A 21,208-nucleotide genomic window follows, 5' to 3' on the forward strand; every position below is an offset into this window, starting at 1 on the left:
TAATATGTGTAACCAGTGTTCAAAAAAGTATCTGTACATGTACAAGCTTATAATTGTTCATTGACAATATAATGGCTATCCATCAAGAACAGGAATACAAACATCCAGACTACAGACTGTAAATCAATGAAAATAAGATGCCAGTAATTGGAGAATTATTGACAAGAACCCCCAAATGAAAATCGTAAAGCTGTTGCACAGTGAGTGACTATTGCCTGTAAATTAAAGTGCATGAAGAAATCATGCTTCTAACAGAATATACTTCATTTTTTTCGGCAATCACCAAATTTGGGCAAACATAGTATCTTAAACCCTAAAAAACTGATGGTAGATGTAAAGACTGGTTGTGCAACCATTCACTAAACATGACCATACTTGCATTACATCAGTTGAGTGCGTTTCAGCATCCTTTACTTTGTGTCTTTTATATTATCTAAAACCCTACTGATAGAAGTTTGCATGGAATCATGGGAAGAAACGGTGATCTTTGCCGTGTGATAACTGTCATAAAGGTGATTGACAGGCCATACGTGGTTACAACACTGGAAGGATAATTGGAATCTACCAGGTGTGCTTGTGATTTACATAACAGAGGATTTTACAATCTACTAACTTGTCTACGTGAGTGTCTGCATGTCATCGTGAGGCAGCTGCTATTAATACCACATTCAGATTGGCTCCTGTGGAAGCCCATGTGGTGAACCTAAACCCCATGCCCTTTAATAGGCTAGATTGAGGACAGTTGAGGACCACCATTTCAATTGAGTATTCTGTGTTGCTGCTGGTATATTATGAGACAAGAGATACAGATTTTAGTCATCATCCTGTGAGGCTTGTATGAACTCTTCTGCGATCTTCTGCTATCAGCGGTGCATTCCAGAATAACATGATGCCATTGAGTGTCATCAATTTTTACATTCTCGGACTGTGAGCTATCACCAATGCACAGTTCCCTAGACAATCACCTATTTTAGTGAATTTCTGCATTGTATTATTCTGTGTTTTGTTTCTTAGATATGTTGGTGTGTATGTGTTTAATTTCCAGTACTATTGCCTTATCTACCCCATGCTAGCAGTGAAAAAAATCTGTCCAGTGTGAGTTCTGTGGGTGTGCTCAACATCAATAAGCAGGCCATACACTGTGACAGTTTGCAATTGGCTTAGGAAAAAAAATTAACAGTGTATGAAGAAAATGATTAAATTTGTTGCATTAAAAATGAAGATAATATTTATTTATTTTATACATCAGGATGCGACATGGTCGTTAGGCTTTCTGGGTTACGAAATGCCACTTCTGAAGCCAGTGCCAATAATTCTGGATACAAAATCACTACCAGAATTGTTTAAATAGTTTCGATCAGTGATATATATGTTGTAAATCAAGGGGTGGTTAATGCAGAGCTCTAACACCTGAAATTTGTATCAAGCTGCAATATTTCATAATGCTAAAGGTGAAGTTGTGGCATATGAAAAGAGCAATGCACCACATAGAACGAATAAGCATGTTCAGTGTCAGCTATTGTCCGAAACAAACTACCAGTGTCGCTGCAAGAAGGCAAGTTAAAGACAAACACATGACAACTAAGCAAGCTCAAAATGTCATAATGACTTTTTAAGTGGGAACATCTGAAACAGAAAACCCAAAGTTGACTGGAAATTTAGTAGGCTTTTCATTCTTGGAGTTGTTTGGCAGGACTTTTCAAATATAAAACTGTCGGTATTATGATGGAAAAATTGAAAATCACACATGTTCATGTATATTTTGCACCATAGCTAAGAACGAGGGTGAAACTAGACGCTCAGGTTAGTACACGATCATGCCTACAAAAGTATATATATGAACATTGTTGTCTGACAGTAAAAAAGACTTGTACTGCAAGAATATAATAGGTGATATTGCACTAACGATGTAATATGAAATGGGAACTTATAATTGTTTGGTATTGTTAGTGTCACAGTGTAAGGCCTGCTTATCGCAAATGATGCCGCTAGTATGGGGTAGACAATACAGTAGTACTGGAAATGAAATACACAGACACCAGAATATCAAGTCATAATACTCTCAAAATAATTACACGAAACAAAGCACAGAAACATACAATTAATATAAATTCACTAAAATAGGGGATTGCTTAGAGAAGTGTACATTGGTAATAACTCACAGTTCCGGGATGTAAAAATGGATGATAGTCAATGGCTTCTGCAACACAACAACTAAGAATTACAGGTGTCTTGCTTGCAGAGGAACGCTGGTATTCTGGAGAGCACCGCTGAAAGCAGGAAATCCAGAGCAGTTCATACTAGTCTAACAGAATGATGGTTTTAGCCTGCATAACTTGTCTCAATATCGTAGCAGCAACACACAGGATACTAAGTTGAAATTATGGACCCAAACTGTCCTCAGTCTGTCCAATTTATAGGCGTAAATGGCCCAAATTCAGGGACACCACATGGGTTTCCACATGAGCCAATCAGATGTGATCTTGCTAGCTGCTGTGTCATGTAGGCAACTCAGTAGATCATAAAGATCCGTTATTATTCAAATAACAACACACCTGGTAGATTCCAATTCTCTTTCCAAAGTTGTAAACACCCTTTGTTATGTAAATTACAAGCACACCTGGTAGAACCCACTGTTCTTCCAGAGTTGAAAACAAGTATGACATGTCAATCACCTTTATGGCAGTTATCACAATGCACACGGTTTCTTCCCATGATTCTACACACACTTCCATTTGCAGGGTTTGAGGTAATATGACAAAAACATGAAAAAAAGGATGCTGTATCATGATAGGATAAAAATAGTGTAAAGCAACAACAGAGAAAGTGCAACCGCTTTATTATTTATGACACTGCAATACACTTCTTTGGTGTGTTATCTCCATAATCGTGTGGACAAGAGCACTATCATCACTGCTATATTCAACTACTGTGGGATATTGCAGCAATGAGTCTCAAGGTTAAAGCATTGTATACACTGAGTGTATTCTTCAATGGCAATGTCGCAATGCATTAATCACGTGATCGTGTCAGTGAAAGCACCGATTCGCTATTTGGTTTTATTGTAGAGTTTGCAAAAAAAGAGAAGATGAGTAAGAGACAGCGAGGATTTACCTCAGGTGAGCGTTTGAATGAATAAACCTGGACTATCTGTGATGAACTAATGAACACGTGTTTTGGGTTGAACCTGTTATCACACTTTGTTCACAACATATCACACAGAATAAATAAACACGTTCAGTGTCAACTATTATCCAGTAGTCAAATGGTGTCTAGAACAAAACATTTTCACAAACACAATACTGGTGCCCAAGTTAACACGTTTTTGTCTTATATCATCTTTAGCAAAATGCAGTTTTTTTAATATTTTTTCTGCATTGTCATTTTTTTTAAGGGCGGTTGTCATCGGGTTGCGCATTTGTGGCATTTGTGTTAATAAATATAGATTTTCTCACAGTTGTATGCGCTCTTCTAATCACCAATAAAATTAAATTTTCATTTGTACATGTTAGTCTCTGCCGACTGCTGTTTAAGTGCATTTACACGTTTTTATCTAACTTCTTCATTTTTTTATCAAAATGCTGTTCTTTTTATTAAAATATGTTTTGCCGAATTGTTATATTCCAATATGCATACACGTTTTCACTTTCACGCGCAGGTTTAGAATAGTATCCGGGGAATTTCGCGGTCCAATTAAACATGTATTGCCCACACAGATAATGATTGTTTGAGATGCTTACGTATACGAACAATATGCACGACTTTGCTAACCAGTGATGTAAGTGGTCCTTTTAATAAAAGAAAATACATCTATTCTCAGAGGGATGTGACATTTTGGCATTTTATCTATCTTCTTCTTTAGATATACACAATCATTTACAAACTCTCATAAATAGTGAAGATGGAGCTCCTTTGTTCGCTACCATACCAATCACTGCCGACAGATTGGTACTAACGTGTAACAATACACCTGTATCTAATTAATATATGATAATATATGGCTTACATACAATGTAACTTTCAATGGGGTACATTTAGCTCTGTGTCTGATACGAAAACATTGTTCAGCTTTTAAAGTTGACGGTTGTTGTTGCGCGTATTTATATACCCCCTGCAAACTTTTATTTGTACTTAAATAAGCAAAAGTAATGTTCTGTTTAATATTACATATCACAACAAAAACAGTACTTATGGTGAATCTGACAGAATTTTCTGCGAAGGATGTTTTATATATAACGTGGCACTGCATTGGTAAAGGAAGAAGTGTCGTGGTCAGTCGCAGACAATGTATTGTTTCCAGCATAGCCAACAACGTTGCACTCAAGCACTCCACCCACAATCCCAGTTATCTGGTCAATCAGTCTGGTATAATGAGTACAATTCTCTGTATAATTTCATGAGGATTAGATATTCCTAGTGAAATCCTCACATAAATGAAAAAAATAATTGAAGGAAATAAATCATTGTAAGCAGATTAATTTTAATTTAACATGGTTAATTTCACAGAAATATCTCATTCACTTTTACATATTGGTTATGCATTTTCCAAGTCACTCTCGGGCATTTAGTGCGATTGAAAACTTGTTAAAGAGGCATTGTCTTGTTTCCACTACTAAAGTTGTTTTGTTGCCGTTTCTGTTTACCTGTAATGAATAATTATGCTTGTGGTTGAAAATGGTCGAGTTTCCTGTGAAATATGACAATCAATCTGGTTTTCCAACGTATATTTTTTGTATCATAACATCAATAGACGATATTTTTATAAACACAGCGCCCCCAATATCTGTCCAATCAGGTTGATGTCCCAAACATATATATTCTAAAATGCACGAAAATACAATGTCCATTGTTCGTATAATTGCTATAAAAGTAGCCTTCTCATTTTGCACTACCCAGCACTAAGGTACACATGATACAATAAACCATATGTATTGAATGTCTCTGAATTCGCAAAAGTCTACGTTCTTGTATAGCATCACTGGGATAACATACGTCAATGCAAATATCATGCGGATTAACGCCACCTCGAAGGAATGAACTGTGGTAACTAGCTTGGCACATATGTTACTCACAGAGAATAAACCACTGGCAATAAATGCCAGTATCATTCCACTGTACGAATACAAGTATGACGGCTGATTCTTCTGTTTGATTTGTGTGGGGCATTCCGTATTCTCATTTTCTGTATCAAATGAGGAAACCGCGAGTTGATTTCCTTCTCTCGTCATCATTCAAATATTTAAACTGAGCGTAAGTGATTTTTGTTATCTGCAAAAAAAAAACATAACACAATTGTTAGGTAATCATTTAATTTCAGTAATCCCTCAAATTGTTGGTAGCGCCGATATTTTGTATTTGGATGCTTAATCGGTAAGTCCTTGATATACTGTTGATATGTTTATGTTTTTAAAGTCAGTTGCCAATCAGTTAAGTCAATTCAAATTCTTGATCACTATTTTCGTTCAAAAAGTTAGCAGGAATGACGAGATTCAGTGGCTTAGTTAGTTTGTTCTTAGACTCATATGCCCTTATTGGTTATCGATTATTTCACAGTCATCGATACGATACGTAGGTAAACCGATTGATACTATTTACAATAATTCCGTGAATACTACTTCATCTAATTTAGTCACATTTTTATTATTTCCATAAATAGATTTGAATTGAGTGTAAGCATGTATGCATATATATATATATAATGTTCCTTCAGCATATCATTTACGATTTTCATGAGCCACCGGCACAATAGTATTCATACAATTATCTTGTAATTGACGAATTTTGAAAGTATGGAATATATTACGTTTAGACACAAAAACAACTGATGATACACTAACGTAGTTGTGCGATCAGTAACATCAGTTGTCAGTCAACCATTTTGAATATGGTTTCACCTTTGAATTTTTTTATTTTTCAGCTTTTGGGTGACGTGTTCTGTCCTGGGAACATATCCCGGATAATTGTGAGCATCACTTCGTAGTAGAATGGTGATTGTCTAAATAATATTTCTCTCAATTCAGTAATTAGCTTCATTAAAGACTAGCGCGAACATATCTTTGTCAACAGATTTTCATGGGCACCACCTATATATGATTATACCTCCATCACAATGATCATTAACAGCACGCGCACACAATATTTAATGTTATATCACCAAGATAGCAACAGTGAAGTCAAGTGATTCAGACAAGTGTTTCTCTAAGTGAGACATAGCATGCTACTATTACAAGCTTTACATCTTCTAAAAACGTAGATTAAGTGCATGTTTCCAATTTCCCTATTGTGTTTTTCGCAATGTAATAAAATATTGAAAACACGATTTTATCATTGAAACATGGTTCATGGAAACTGGTCATGTATCTATAGTTGCTGGCACCAATACTAGTCACTCAATGTTACGTGTGCAAAATTATATTGTAAAGATCAAAGCAATTGAGGAATTTATTTTACCCATCTGCTTTCCATCCCCATGGTGATCACTTTCAACTATGACCTGAGGCTAGTTCCTATTTTGGGATTAACGAATTCAGCTGACATGTTATGTCACAATATTTAGAAGAAAATAATTGTCACAGGATCGTCACATTTGTTTGAATTGTAGCTCAAATACAAAAATAAAAACTAACCTTGCCAGACTGAGTGTTTTTATTATTGTATTGATTGTTTTATTTTCACTTTTCGTACTACTATTATTGTTAACAAAAGTATTATAGGTGTATTACATCATATAGGGTTTAGTTTTGTACAAGTATTGTACTGATGAACCCATCACACACATCTGAAAAAATAATTGCTACGTTAATTTTGTGAAGAGTAACATATACGTACACAAAATATGAATCTATATGAATGTACCACACACTCCTAACGAAAGCGACTCCTGGGAACTGCCATTTATTACTACATGGCTTGCATCAACATTTCTGCGTCATCATGCATTGTATTCACTAGTACAAACAATATTTAAAAAAAAGAAAAACTGAAAAGTATTATTCGAAACTCAATCAGTCTTTCAAATGCCTTTATATTATTACCAATAATTCTACCGCTCAGTATGATGATATGAATGGATTGTATATGCATATGACCCTCAAAATTCTAGTAGCTCCGTGATGAGTGGGGATTTGTGGAATATATTACAATATTCTTACCTCAATAACCATATGTGTATATGTACCGTATGTACAGTCGATACAGGAATATGGTGGTAGTTTTACACATTGAATAATATGGACACTTCGATGTCACATTAATCGAGCACAACACATTGAACAATATGCAAGCGAGACCGTACTTTTCTTTTTATAAATATAAATATAAATATAAATATAAATATAAATATAAATATAAATATAAATATAAATAAACGCATGCATATTATATCCTGATATAAATAGTAGTATGCTGCAAACGTTTACCATAACAGTAAGTTTATTTCATGAATATTTACAGATATGCAAATTAATGGGCACATACGAATTTCACGATAGCAGGTGTAATAACTTATATAACATTTAATACATTTGTCACGAGTTTATATAAGAAAAAACATGTCCATGCAAATGAATTATTGTAGGATGTGTTGTGTACTATAGGGTACATTAAAATGGTACGGTGCATTGGTTGAATACGTTCTATATTAGATTATTATTAAACGCTTGCTAGAGCACTTTGGAGCACAGTAGGTAACACGCAACTAAATACATTTACAATGCTGATGAAGCTTTGTCGGATAAAAGTCTTTGATATATATGCAATAGAGAAGTGAAGTTGGTGACATGTGTCTATAGTCTTTAGTGAATCTAATTGCAGCACTGAGAAATATTATTGAAATAAACGGTCGGCTCTATTGAGTCGTATTACATACGTTATTTGCATATTGCAGTAATTGTTTTTTTAAGGCTTAACAGCTCAACAAAAGCTACTTCTTTCTCTCCCATATCACCGTGCTACAAAGATTGATTCCCACATTTAATGTGGTCCTAAAACATGTTTTTTCATTCAAAATAAATGTTCGCTGTTCTATTCGAGGTAATACGTCACTCAAAACTTCTGCCTTCGTCTGTAATACTATACAAACATTGGAAATGACACGCCAACTCAAGCCAAAAAAATGTGTGAGGGCGCACTACTGAAAAATGATGACACTGATAGTAAGACTACGTTTACCGAACAACAGTTTGTCCTACAGAGGATGCGAATTATGTCAACCCTAATTTTTGTTTGTCTTACCATAGAATGGTCCATTCAATTACACGCAATTTTATGTTTACCTTCTGTTAACAACTTATATTAAGTTGCGAGCTCACTATTATAACTGCTTTAAATGCTTTCAGATCTCGTCACCCCTGATCACTTTTGGAACAATGTGGTTAAAAACTGAAAGACCTGCTTCGCAGCTGACGTCAAATACATGACGTTAAATATATTTATGCTTTTAACGTGATATGAACAAATTTACACTGTACACAGACATTTTATTGTACCTCTCTTTTATCTATTTTAAAATCTTGTGACTCGCTAGATGTCATCGGATACCTATATGGTTGTCATGACTTCAAAAAATGGCTTTATTTCAAGGCGGTCATTACTTCACTTTTCGCCCAACTTCCCATTTCCTCCAGGCAATATAGCTATATCGTATACAGGCAGTTAGTACATAACATAACAGCGTTTCTGGCATACAATAAACATCGTACAAACAACTAAAACAACAAGAAAACGAAGCTCAAAGCTGGTCCATGCCGCTTTTATTTAGATAACGCAACATGACAGAGTGAACATGCGCAGCTACGCCATCTTCGTGTAACGCGCCTGGCAACATTGTAACTTATAGAATACCCCTCTGAAAATAAACACGAGTATCAAGCCACTTGCGAACGTATGCATATGAGGTAACCAAGACCTGTATGTATGTTTTAAAGGGGGTTTAAAATTTAATAAATATACTTCCATAATTACAAAGTATCTATTGACATAATTACAAAGTGTCAATATATATTTCAGCTCCATAAATTATATGAATTTAATAGAACACGTACATGTATAATTGATGTGAATATTATTAAATTATTGTTGATGTGTTCTTGTTTGTGTTTTCAAGGGATCATTAATAATACCCACGAATGTGCATCTATAAACGCCAGAAAACCATCTGTAATAATGTTACAATATATAAGAATACTGGGACCATAATAGCTACAACTTGCTGTATTAACATATATTAACGCGAAGAAAGAGTTGGCGTTTTGTTGAGAACCGGCGATTAACATTACATATTCTTAAAGCTTTACATAATTATGTAATACTTGTAATTAGTAATTTGAAATTAGCTGTTATTACATAATCTGCTTGTACATTTTCTTTTACTTAACTGAATTATTGCAATGTGATGTGCGTCGCATGTTGGCGCTCTTTATTCTTTTTTATGCATTATGACATTGACCCGAATTGGTTGAAATCGTTCTGATTTGCAAATTAATAATGTATGAGAGTTGTACATAGCATTACGTGCAATAATCTCTGTGATGGGATGAACAATGTACGGTAGTTCTCTTTTTGGAGTATGTGCTTGCCCTGAGAAGGGCCGTTTTGTTTGAGTGGCGTAGCATTATTGCTGACGACGATTTTGCCTTTTTTGGATATTTTTTAAAATCACCCAAGGAGCACAATCTACATGATAATTGCCTTCTCCAAGAATTGAGATGACCTCTTCGACAGGTAATAACTGTACGATGGATCGTGCCCAAGACGAGAATGCCCGTGTCCATGGCTGCGGTGGTCTCCTTGTCGAAAGAGGGCTGGATAAATACGCATAGTAGCATGCTATACGGAAGCAAACATGATATGGTAGTTGTTATTTGGATCCATGTCGATTGATAGTATGACGGTATCTGATGGAAAAATGTAAACGACTGTCGTTTTTAAAAGGGCGTTCAGCCAATCAGCATGATCTCGCATATGTCACTTTTTGAACCAATCGGAAATCCCCGACGAAGTGACAAAGTCGTCCAAACACGAAAATAGTTGTCACAGTTTCTACAGTATAATATTCAGGATAATTGCCTTCTCCAAGAATTGAGATGACCTCTTCGACAGGTAATAACTGTACGATGGATCGTGCCCAAGACGAGAATGCTCGTGTCCATGGCTGCGGTGGTCTCTTTGTCGAAAGAGGGCTGGATAACTACGCATAGTAGCATGCTATACGGGAGTCAAACATGATATGGCAGTTGTTATTTGGATCCATGTCGATTGATGGCATGGCGGTATCTGATTGAAAACAGTAAATTCTGTCGTTTTAAAAGGGGGTCAGCCAATCAGCTTGATCTCGCACATTTCACTTTTTGAACCAATCAGAAATCCCCGTCGAAGTGACAAAGTCCTCCAAACACGAAAATAGTTGTCACATTTTCACTTGTAGGCGGCGTGATTGAAGTTCTACGTTATTGTTTCCACAGTTGTTATGGCAGTTGTTACTTGGATCCATGTTGATTTATGGCATGGCGGTATCTGATGGAAAACAGTAAATTCTGTCGTTTATAAAAGGGGGTCGGCCAATCAGCTTGATCTCGCACATGTCACTTTTTGAACCAATCAGAAATCCCCGTCGAAGTGATAAAGTCGTCCAAACACGAAAATAGTTGTCACATTTTCACTTGTAGGCGGCGTGATTGAAGTACTACGTTATTGTTTCCACTAAACTTTGTTGTGAAGCGAGTTTTTTAATTGCGACGCCTATTTGTTACCAGATACAGCCGCGAAAAGGTGACGCTTTAGTACGTCCCGGCAAATTAACAATACATATTCTGAGAGCTTTGCATAATGTAGTAATACATGCATTTGATTATTGCAATTTCTAGTTCATTACTTGCTCAGTTTCGCATTGCCAAACTCTTATTCGCAACACATATGTATTAACATATATTTACTTGACAAAAAGTTGGCGTTTTGTTGAGAACCGGAGATTAACATTACATATTCTGAAAGCTTTAAATAATTATGTAATACTTGTAATTAATCATTTGAAATTAGCTGCTATTACATAATCTGCTTCTACATGTTCTTTTACTTAATTGAATTATTCCACTGTGATGGGCGTCGAATGTTGGCGCTCTTTATTCTGTTTTATGCATTATGACATTGACCTGAATTGGTTGAAATCGTTCTGATTTGCAAATTAATATGATATGGCAGTTGTGCATAGCATTGCGTGCAATAATCTGAGTGATGGGATGGACAATGTTCGGTAGTTCTCTTTTTGGAGTATGTGCTGGCCCTGAGAAGGGCCGTTTTGTATGAGTGTCGTAGCACTATTGCTGACGACTATTTTGCCTTTTCTGGATAATTTTTAAAATCAGCCAAGGCGCATAATCTACAGGATAATTGCCTTCTCCAAGAATTGAGATGACCTCTTCGACAGGTAATAACTGTACGACGGATCGTGCCCAAGACGAGAATGCTCGTGTCCATGGCTGCGGTGGTCTCCTTGTCGAAAGAGGGCTGGATAAATACGCATAGTAGCATGCTATACGGGAGTCAAACATGATATGGCAGTTGTTATTTGGATCCATGTCGATTGATAGTATAGCGGTATCTGATGGAAAACAGTAAATTCTGTCGTTTATAAAAGGGGGTCGGCCAATCAGCTTGATCTCGCACATGTCACTTTTGGAACCAATCGGAAATCCCCGTCGAAGTGACAAAGTCGTCCAAACACGAAAATAGTTGTCAAATTTTCACTTGTAGGCGGCGTGATTGAAGTTCTACGTTATTGTTTCCACAGTTGTTATGGCAGTTGTTACTTGGATCCATGTTGATTAATGGCATGGCGGTATCTGATGGAAAACAGTAAATTCTGTCGTTTATAAAAGGGGGTCGGCCAATCAGCTTGATCTCGCACATGTCACTTTTTGAACCAATCAGAAATCCCCGTCGAAGTGATAAAGTCGTCCAAACACGAAAATAGTTGTCACATTTTCACTTGTAGGCGGCGTGATTGAAGTACTACGTTATTGTTTCCACTAAACTTTGTTGTGAAGCGAGTTTTTTAATTGCGACGCCTATTTGTTACCAGATACAGCCGCGAAAAGGTGACGCTTTAGTACGTCCCGGCAAATTAACAATACATATTCTGAGAGCTTTGCATAATGTAGTAATACATGCATTTGATTATTGCAATTTCTAGTTCATTACTTGCTCAGTTTCGCATTGCCAAACTCTTATTCGCAACACATATGTATTAACATATATTTACTCGACAAAAAGATGGCGTTTTGTTGAGAACCGGAGATTAACATTACATATTCTGAAAGCTTTAAATAATTATGTAATACTTTTAATTATTCATTTGAAATTAGCTGCTATTACATAATCTGCTTCTACATGTTCTTTTACTTAACTGAATTATTCCAATGTGATGTGCGTCGAATGTTGGCGCTCTTTATTCTGTTTTATGCAATATGACATTGACCTGAATTGGTTGAAATCGTTCTGATTTGCAAATTAATATCATATGCCTGTTGTTCATAGCATTACGTGCAATAATCTGAGTGATGGGATGGACAATGTACGGTAGTTCTCTTTTTGGAGTATGTGCTGGCCCTGAGAAGGGCCGTTTTGTATGAGTGTCGTAGCACTATTGCTGACGACGATTTTGCCTTTTCTGGATAATTTTTAAAATCACCCAAGGAGCATAATCTACAGGATAATTGCCTTCTCCAAGAATCGAGATGACCTCTTCGACAGGTAATAACTGTACGACGGATCGTGCCCAAGACGAGAATGCTCGTGTCCATGGCTGCGGTGGTCTCCTTGTCGAAAGAGGGCTGGATAAATACGCATAGTAGCATGCTATACGGGAGTCAAACATGATATGGCAGTTGTTATTTGGATCCATGTCGATTGATGGTATGGCGGTATCTGATGGAAAACAGTAAATTCTGTCGTTTATAAAAGGGGGTCGGCCAATCAGCTTGATCTCGCACATGTCACTTTTTTAACCAATCAGAAATCCCCGTCGAAGTTACAAAGTCGTCCAAACACGAAAATAGTTGTCACAGTTTCTACAGCATAATATTCAGGATAATTGCCTTCTCCAAGAATTGAGATGACCTCTTCGACAGGTAATAACTGTACGATGGATCGTGCCCAAGACGAGAATGCTCGTGTCCATGGCTGCGGTGGTCTCTTTGTCGAAAGAGGGCTGGATAACTACGCATAGTAGCATGCTATACGGGAGTCAAACATGATATGGCAGTTGTTATTTGGATCCATGTCGATTGATAGTATAGCGGTATCTGATGGAAAACAGTAAATTCTGTCGTTTATAAAAGGGGGTCGGCCAATCAGCTTGATCTCGCACATGTCACTTTTCGAACCAATCGGAAATCCCCGTCGAAGTGACAAAGTCGTCCAAACACGAAAATAGTTGTCACATTTTCACTTGTAGGCGGCGTGATTGAAGTTCTACGTTATTGTTTCCACAGTTGTTATGGCAGTTGTTATTTGGATCCATGTCGATTGATGGTATGGCGGTATCTGATGGAAAACAGTAAATTCTGTCGTTTATAAAAGGGTGTCGGCCAATCAGCTTGATCTCGCACATGTCACTTTTTGAACCAATCAGAAATCCCCGTCGAAGTGACAAAGTCGTCCAAACACGAAAATAGTTGTCACATTTTCACTTGTAGGCGGCGTGATTGAAGTTCTACGTTATTGTTTCCACTAAACTTTATTGTGAAGCGAGTTTTTTAATTGCGACGCCTATTTCTTACCAGATACAACCGCGAAAAGGTGACGCTTTAGTACGTCCCGGCAAATTAACAATACATATTCTGAGAGCTTTGCATAATGTAGTAATACATGCATTTGATTATTGCAATTTCTAGTTCATTACTTGCTCAGTTTCGCATTGCCAAACTCTTATTCACAACACATATGTATTAGCATATATTTACTCGACAAAAAGATGGCGTTTTGTTGAGAACCGGAGATTAACATTACATATTCTGAAAGCTTTAAATAATTATGTAATACTTGTAATTAAGCATTTGAAATTAGCTGCTATTACATAATCTGCTTCCACATGTTCTTTTACTTAACTGAATTATTCCAATGTGATGTGCGTCGAATGTTGGCGCTCTTTATTCTGTTTTATGCATTATGACATTGACCTGCATTGGTTGTAATCCTTCTGATTTGCAAAATAATATGATATGGCAGTTGTTCATAGCATTACGTGCAATAATCTGAGTGATGGGATGGACAATGTACGGTAGTTCTCCTTTTGGAGTATGTGCTGGCCCTGAGAAGGGCCGTTTTGTAAGAGTGTCGTAGCACTATTGCTGACGACGATTTTGCCTTTTCTGGATATTTTTTAAAATCACCCAAGGAGCATAATCTATAGGATAATTGCCTTCTCCAAGAATTGAGATGACCTCTTCGTCAGGTAATAACTGTACGATGGATCGTGCCCAAGACGAGAATGCTCGTGTCCATGGCTGCGGTGGTCTCCTTGTCAAAAGAGGGCTGGATAAATACGCATAGTAGCATGCTATACGGGAGTCAAACATGATATGGCAGTTGTTATTTGGATCCATGTCGATTGATGGTATGGCGGTATCTGATGGAAAACAGTAAATTCTGTCGTTTATAAAAGGGGGTCGGCCAATCAGCTTGATCTCGCACATGTCACTTTTTGAACCAATCAGAAATCCCCGTCGAAGTGAGAAAGTCGTCCAGACGCGAAAATAGTTGTCACATTTTCACTTGTAGGCGGCGTGATTGAAGTTCTACGTTATTGTTTCCACTAAACTTTGTTGTGAAGCAAGTTTTTTAATTGCGACGCCTATTTGTTACCAGATTCAGCCGCGAAAAGGTGACGCTTTAGTACGTCCCGGCAAATTAACAATACATATTCTGAGAGCTTTGCATAATGTAGTAATACATGCATTTGATTATTGCAATTTCTAGTTCATTACTTGCTCAGTTTCGCATTGCCAAACTCTTATTCGCAACACATATGTATTAACATATATTTACTCGACAAAAAGTTGGCGTTTTGTTGAGAACCGGAGATTAACATTACATATTCTGAAAGCTTTAAATAATTATGTAATACTTTTAATTATTCATTTGAAATTAGCTGCTATTACATAATCTGCTTCTACATGTTCTTTTACTTAACTGAATTATTCCAATGTGATGTGCGTCGAATGTTGGCGCTCTTTATTCTGTTTTATGCATTATGACATTGACCTGAATTAGTTGAAATCGTTCTGATTTGCAAAATAATATGATATGGCAGTTGTTCATAGCATTACGTGCAATAATCTGAGTGATGGGATGGACAATGTACGGTAGTTCTCCTTTTGGAGTATGTGCTGGCCCTGAGAAGGGCCGTTTTGTAAGAGTGTCGTAGCACTATTGCTGACGACGATTTTGCCTTTTCTGGATATTTTTTAAAATCACCCAAGGAGCATAATCTATAGGATAATTGCCTTCTCCAAGAATTGAGATGACCTCTTCGTCAGGTAATAACTGTACGATGGATCGTGCCCAAGACGAGAATGCTCGTGTCCATGGCTGCGGTGGTCTCCTTGTCAAAAGAGGGCTGGATAAATACGCATAGTAGCATGCTATACGGGAGTCAAACATGATATGGCAGTTGTTATTTGGATCCATGTCGATTGATGGTATGGCGGTATCTGATGGAAAACAGTAAATTCTGTCGTTTATAAAAGGGGGTCGGCCAATCAGCTTGATCTCGCACATGTCACTTTTTGAACCAATCAGAAATCCCCGTCGAAGTGAGAAAGTCGTCCAGACGCGAAAATAGTTGTCACATTTTCACTTGTAGGCGGCGTGATTGAAGTTCTACGTTATTGTTTCCACTAAACTTTGTTGTGAAGCAAGTTTTTTAATTGCGACGCCTATTTGTTACCAGATTCAGCCGCGAAAAGGTGACGCTTTAGTACGTCCCGGCAAATTAACAATACATATTCTGAGAGCTTTGCATAATGTAGTAATACATGCATTTGATTATTGCAATTTCTAGTTCATTACTTGCTCAGTTTCGCATTGCCAAACTCTTATTCGCAACACATATGTATTAACATATATTTACTCGACAAAAAGTTGGCGTTTTGTTGAGAACCGGAGATTAACATTACATATTCTGAAAGCTTTAAATAATTATGTAATACTTTTAATTATTCATTTGAAATTAGCTGCTATTACATAATCTGCTTCTACATGTTCTTTTACTTAACTGAATTATTCCAATGTGATGTGCGTCGAATGTTGGCGCTCTTTATTCTGTTTTATGCATTATGACATTGACCTGAATTAGTTGAAATCGTTCTGATTTGCAAATTAATATGATATGCCTGTTGTTCATAGCATTACGTGCAATAATCTGAGTGATGGGATGGAAAATGTACGGTAGTTCTCTTTTTGGAGTATGTGCTGGCCCTGAGAAGGGCCGTTTTGTATGAGTGTCGTAGCACTATTGCTGACGACGATTTTGCCTTTTCTGGATAATTTTTAAAATCACCCAAGGAGCATAAACTACAGGATAATTGCCTTCTCCAAGAATCGAGATGACCTCTTCGACAGGTAATAACTGTACGACGGATCGTGCCCAAGACGAGAATGCTCGTGTCCATGGCTGCGGTGGTCTCCTTGTCGAAAGAGGGCTGGATAAATACGCATAGTAGCATGCTATACGGGAGTCAAACATGATATGGCAGTTGTTATTTGGATCCATGTCGATTGATGGTATGGCGGTATCTGATGGAAAACAGTAAATTCTGTCGTTTATAAAAGGGGGTCGGCCAATCAGCTTGATCTCGCACATGTCACTTTTTTAACCAATCAGAAATCCCCGTCGAAGTGACAAAGTCGTCCAAACACGAAAATAGTTGTCACAGTTTCTACAGCATAATATTCAGGATAATTGCCTTCTCCAAGAATTGAGATGACCTCTTCGACAGGTAATAACTGTACGATGGATCGTGCCCAAGACGAGAATGCTCGTGTCCATGGCTGCGGTGGTCTCTTTGTCGAAAGAGGGCTGGATAACTACGCATAGTAGCATGCTATACGGGAGTCAAACATGATATGGCAGTTGTTATTTGGATCCATGTCGATTGATAGTATAGCGATATCTGATGGAAAACAGTAAATTCTTTCGTTTATAAAAGGGGGTCGGCCAATCAGCTTGATCTCGCACATGTCACTTTTCGAACCAATCGGAAATCCCCGTCGAAGTGACAAAGTCGTCCAAACACGAAAATAGTTGTCACATTTTCACTTGTAGGCGGCGTGATTGAAGTTCTACGTTATTGTTTCCACAGTTGTTATGGCAGATGTTATTTGGATCCATGTCGATTGATGGTATGGCGGTATCTGATGGAAAACAGTAAATTCTGTCGTTTATAAAAGGGTGTCGGCCAATCAGCTTGATCTCGCACATGTCACTTTTTGAACCAATCAGAAATCCCCGTCGAAGTGACAAAGTCGTCCAAACACGAAAATAGTTGTCACATTTTCACTTGTAGGCGGCGTGATTGAAGTTCTACGTTATTGTTTCCACTAAACTTTATTGTGAAGCGAGTTTTTTAATTGCGACGCCTATTTCTTACCAGATACAACCGCGAAAAGGTGACGCTTTAGTACGTCCCGGCAAATTAACAATACATATTCTGAGAGCTTTGCATAATGTAGTGATACATGCATTTGATTATTGCAATTTCTAGTTCATTACTTGCTCAGTTTCGCATTGCCAAACTCTTATTCACAACACATATGTATTAGCATATATTTACCCGACAAAAAGATGGCGTTTTGTTGAGAACCGGAGATTAACATTACATATTCTGAAAGCTTTAAATAATTATGTAATACTTGTAATTAAGCATTTGAAATTAGCTGCTATTACATAATCTGCTTCCACATGTTCTTTTACTTAACTGAATTATTCCAATGTGATGTGCGTCGAATGTTGGCGCTCTTTATTCTGTTTTATGCATTATGACATTGACCTGCATTGGTTGAAATCGTTCTGATTTGCAAATTAATATGATATGGCAGTTGTTCATAGCATTACGTGCAATAATCTGAGTGATGGGATGGACAATGTACGGTAGTTCTCCTTTTGGAGTATGTGCTGGCCCTGAGAAGGGCCGTTTTGTAAGAGTGTCGTAGCACTATTGCTGACGACGATTTTGCCTTTTCTGGATATTTTTTAAAATCACCCAAGGAGCATAATCTATAGGATAATTGCCTTCTCCAAGAATTGAGATGACCTCTTCGACAGGTAATAACTGTACGATGGATCGTGCCCAAGACGAGAATGCTCGTGTCCATGGCTGCGGTGGTCTCTTTGTCGAAAGAGGGCTGGATAAATACGCATAGTAGCATGCTATACGGGAGTCAAACATGATATGGCAGTTGTTATTTGGATCCATGTCGATTGATGGTATGGCGGTATCTGATGGAAAACAGTAAATTCTGTCGTTTATAAAAGGGGGTCGGCCAATCAGCTTGATCTCGCACATGTCACTTTTTTAACCAATCAGAAATCCCCGTCGAAGTGACAAAGTCGTCCAAACACGAAAATAGTTGTCACAGTTTCTACAGCATAATATTCAGGACAATTGCCTTCTCCAAGAATTGAGATGACCTCTTCGACAGGTAATAACTGTACGATGGATCGTGCCCAAGACGAGAATGCTCGTGTCCATGGCTGCGGTGGTCTCTTTGTCGAAAGAGGGCTGGATAACTACGCATAGTAGCATGCTATACGGGAGTCAAACATGATATGGCAGTTGTTATTTGGATCCATGTCGATTGATAGTATAGCGATATCTGATGGAAAACAGTAAATTCTTTCGTTTATAAAAGGGGGTCGGCCAATCAGCTTGATCTCGCACATGTCACTTTTCGAACCAATCGGAAATCCCCGTCGAAGTGACAAAGTCGTCCAAACACGAAAATAGTTGTCACATTTTCACTTGTAGGCGGCGTGATTGAAGTTCTACGTTATTGTTTCCACAGTTGTTATGGCAGATGTTATTTGGATCCATGTCGATTGATGGTATGGCGGTATCTGATGGAAAACAGTAAATTCTGTCGTTTATAAAAGGGTGTCGGCCAATCAGCTTGATCTCGCACATGTCACTTTTTGAACCAATCAGAAATCCCCGTCGAAGTGACAAAGTCGTCCAAACACGAAAATAGTTGTCACATTTTCACTTGTAGGCGGCGTGATTGAAGTTCTACGTTATTGTTTCCACTAAACTTTGTTGTGAAGCGAGTTTTTTAATTGCGACGCCTATTTCTTACCAGATACAACCGCCAAAAAGGTGACGCTTTAGTACGTCCCGGCAAATTAACAATACATATTCTGAGAGCTTTGCATAATGTAGTGATACATGCATTTGATTATTGCAATTTCTAGTTCATTACTTGCTCAGTTTCGCATTGCCAAACTCTTATTCACAACACATATGTATTAGCATATATTTACTCGACAAAAAGATGGCGTTTTGTTGAGAACCGGGGATTAACATTACATATTCTGAAAGCTTTAAATAATTATGTAATACTTGTAATTAAGCATTTGAAATTAGCTGCTATTACATAATCTGCTTCCACATGTTCTTTTACTTAACTGAATTATTCCAATGTGATGTGCGTCGAATGTTGGCGCTCTTTATTCTGTTTTATGCATTATGACATTGACCTGCATTGGTTGAAATCGTTCTGATTTGCAAATTAATATGATATGGCAGTTGTTCATAGCATTACGTGCAATAATCTGAGTGATGGGATGGACAATGTACGGTAGTTCTCCTTTTGGAGTATGTGCTGGCCCTGAGAAGGGCCGTTTTGTAAGAGTGTCGTAGCACTATTGCTGACGACGATTTTGCCTTTTCTGGATATTTTTTAAAATCACCCAAGGAGCATAATCTATAGGATAATTGCCTTCTCCAAGAATTGAGATGACCTCTTCGACAGGTAATAACTGTACGATGGATCGTGCCCAAGACGAGAATGCTCGTGTCCATGGCTGCGGTGGTCTCTTTGTCGAAAGAGGGCTGGATAACTACGCATAGTAGCATGCTATACGGGAGTCAAACATGATATGGCAGTTGTTATTTGGATCCATGTCGATTGATGGTATGGCGGTATCTGATGGAAAACAGTAAATTCTGTCGTTTATAAAAGGGGGTCGGCCAATCAGCTTGATCTCGCACATGTCACTTTTTTAACCAATCAGAAATCCCCGTCGAAGTGACAAAGTCGTCCAAACACGAAAATAGTTGTCACAGTTTCTACAGCATAATATTCAGGATAATTGCCTTCTCCAAGAATTGAGATGACCTCTTCGACAGGTAATAACTGTACGATGGATCGTGCCCAAGACGAGAATGCTCGTGTCCATGGCTGCGGTGGTCTCTTTGTCGAAAGAGGGCTGGATAACTACGCATAGTAGCATACTATACGGGAGTCAAACATGATATGGCAGTTGTTATTTGGATCCATGTCGATTGATAGTATAGCGATATCTGATGGAAAACAGTAAATTCTTTCGTTTATAAAAGGGGGTCGGCCAATCAGCTTGATCTCGCACATGTCACTTTTCGAACCAATCGGAAATCCCCGTCGAAGTGACAAAGTCGTCCAAACACGAAAATAGTTGTCACATTTTCACTTGTAGGCGGCGTGATTGAAGTTCTACGTTATTGTTTCCACAGTTGTTATGGCAGATGTTATTTGGATCCATGTCGATTGATGGTATGGCGGTATCTGATGGAAAACAGTAAATTCTGTCGTTTATAAAAGGGTGTCGGCCAATCAGCTTGATCTCGCACATGTCACTTTTTGAACCAATCAGAAATCCCCGTCGAAGTGACAAAGTCGTCCAAACACGAAAATAGTTGTCACATTTTCACTTGTAGGCGGCGTGATTGAAGTTCTACGTTATTGTTTCCACTAAACTTTATTGTGAAGCGAGTTTTTTTAATTGCGACGCCTATTTCTTACCAGATACAACCGCGAAAAGGTGACGCTTTAGTACGTCCCGGCAAATTAACAATACATATTCTGAGAGCTTTGCATAATGTAGTGATACATGCATTTGATTATTGCAATTTCTAGTTCATTACTTGCTCAGTTTCGCATTGCCAAACTCTTATTCACA

This window comes from Saccoglossus kowalevskii, chromosome 14 (assembly GCF_978046115.1).
Source record: "Saccoglossus kowalevskii chromosome 14, keSacKowa6.1, whole genome shotgun sequence".
NCBI lineage: Eukaryota > Metazoa > Hemichordata > Enteropneusta > Harrimaniidae > Saccoglossus > Saccoglossus kowalevskii.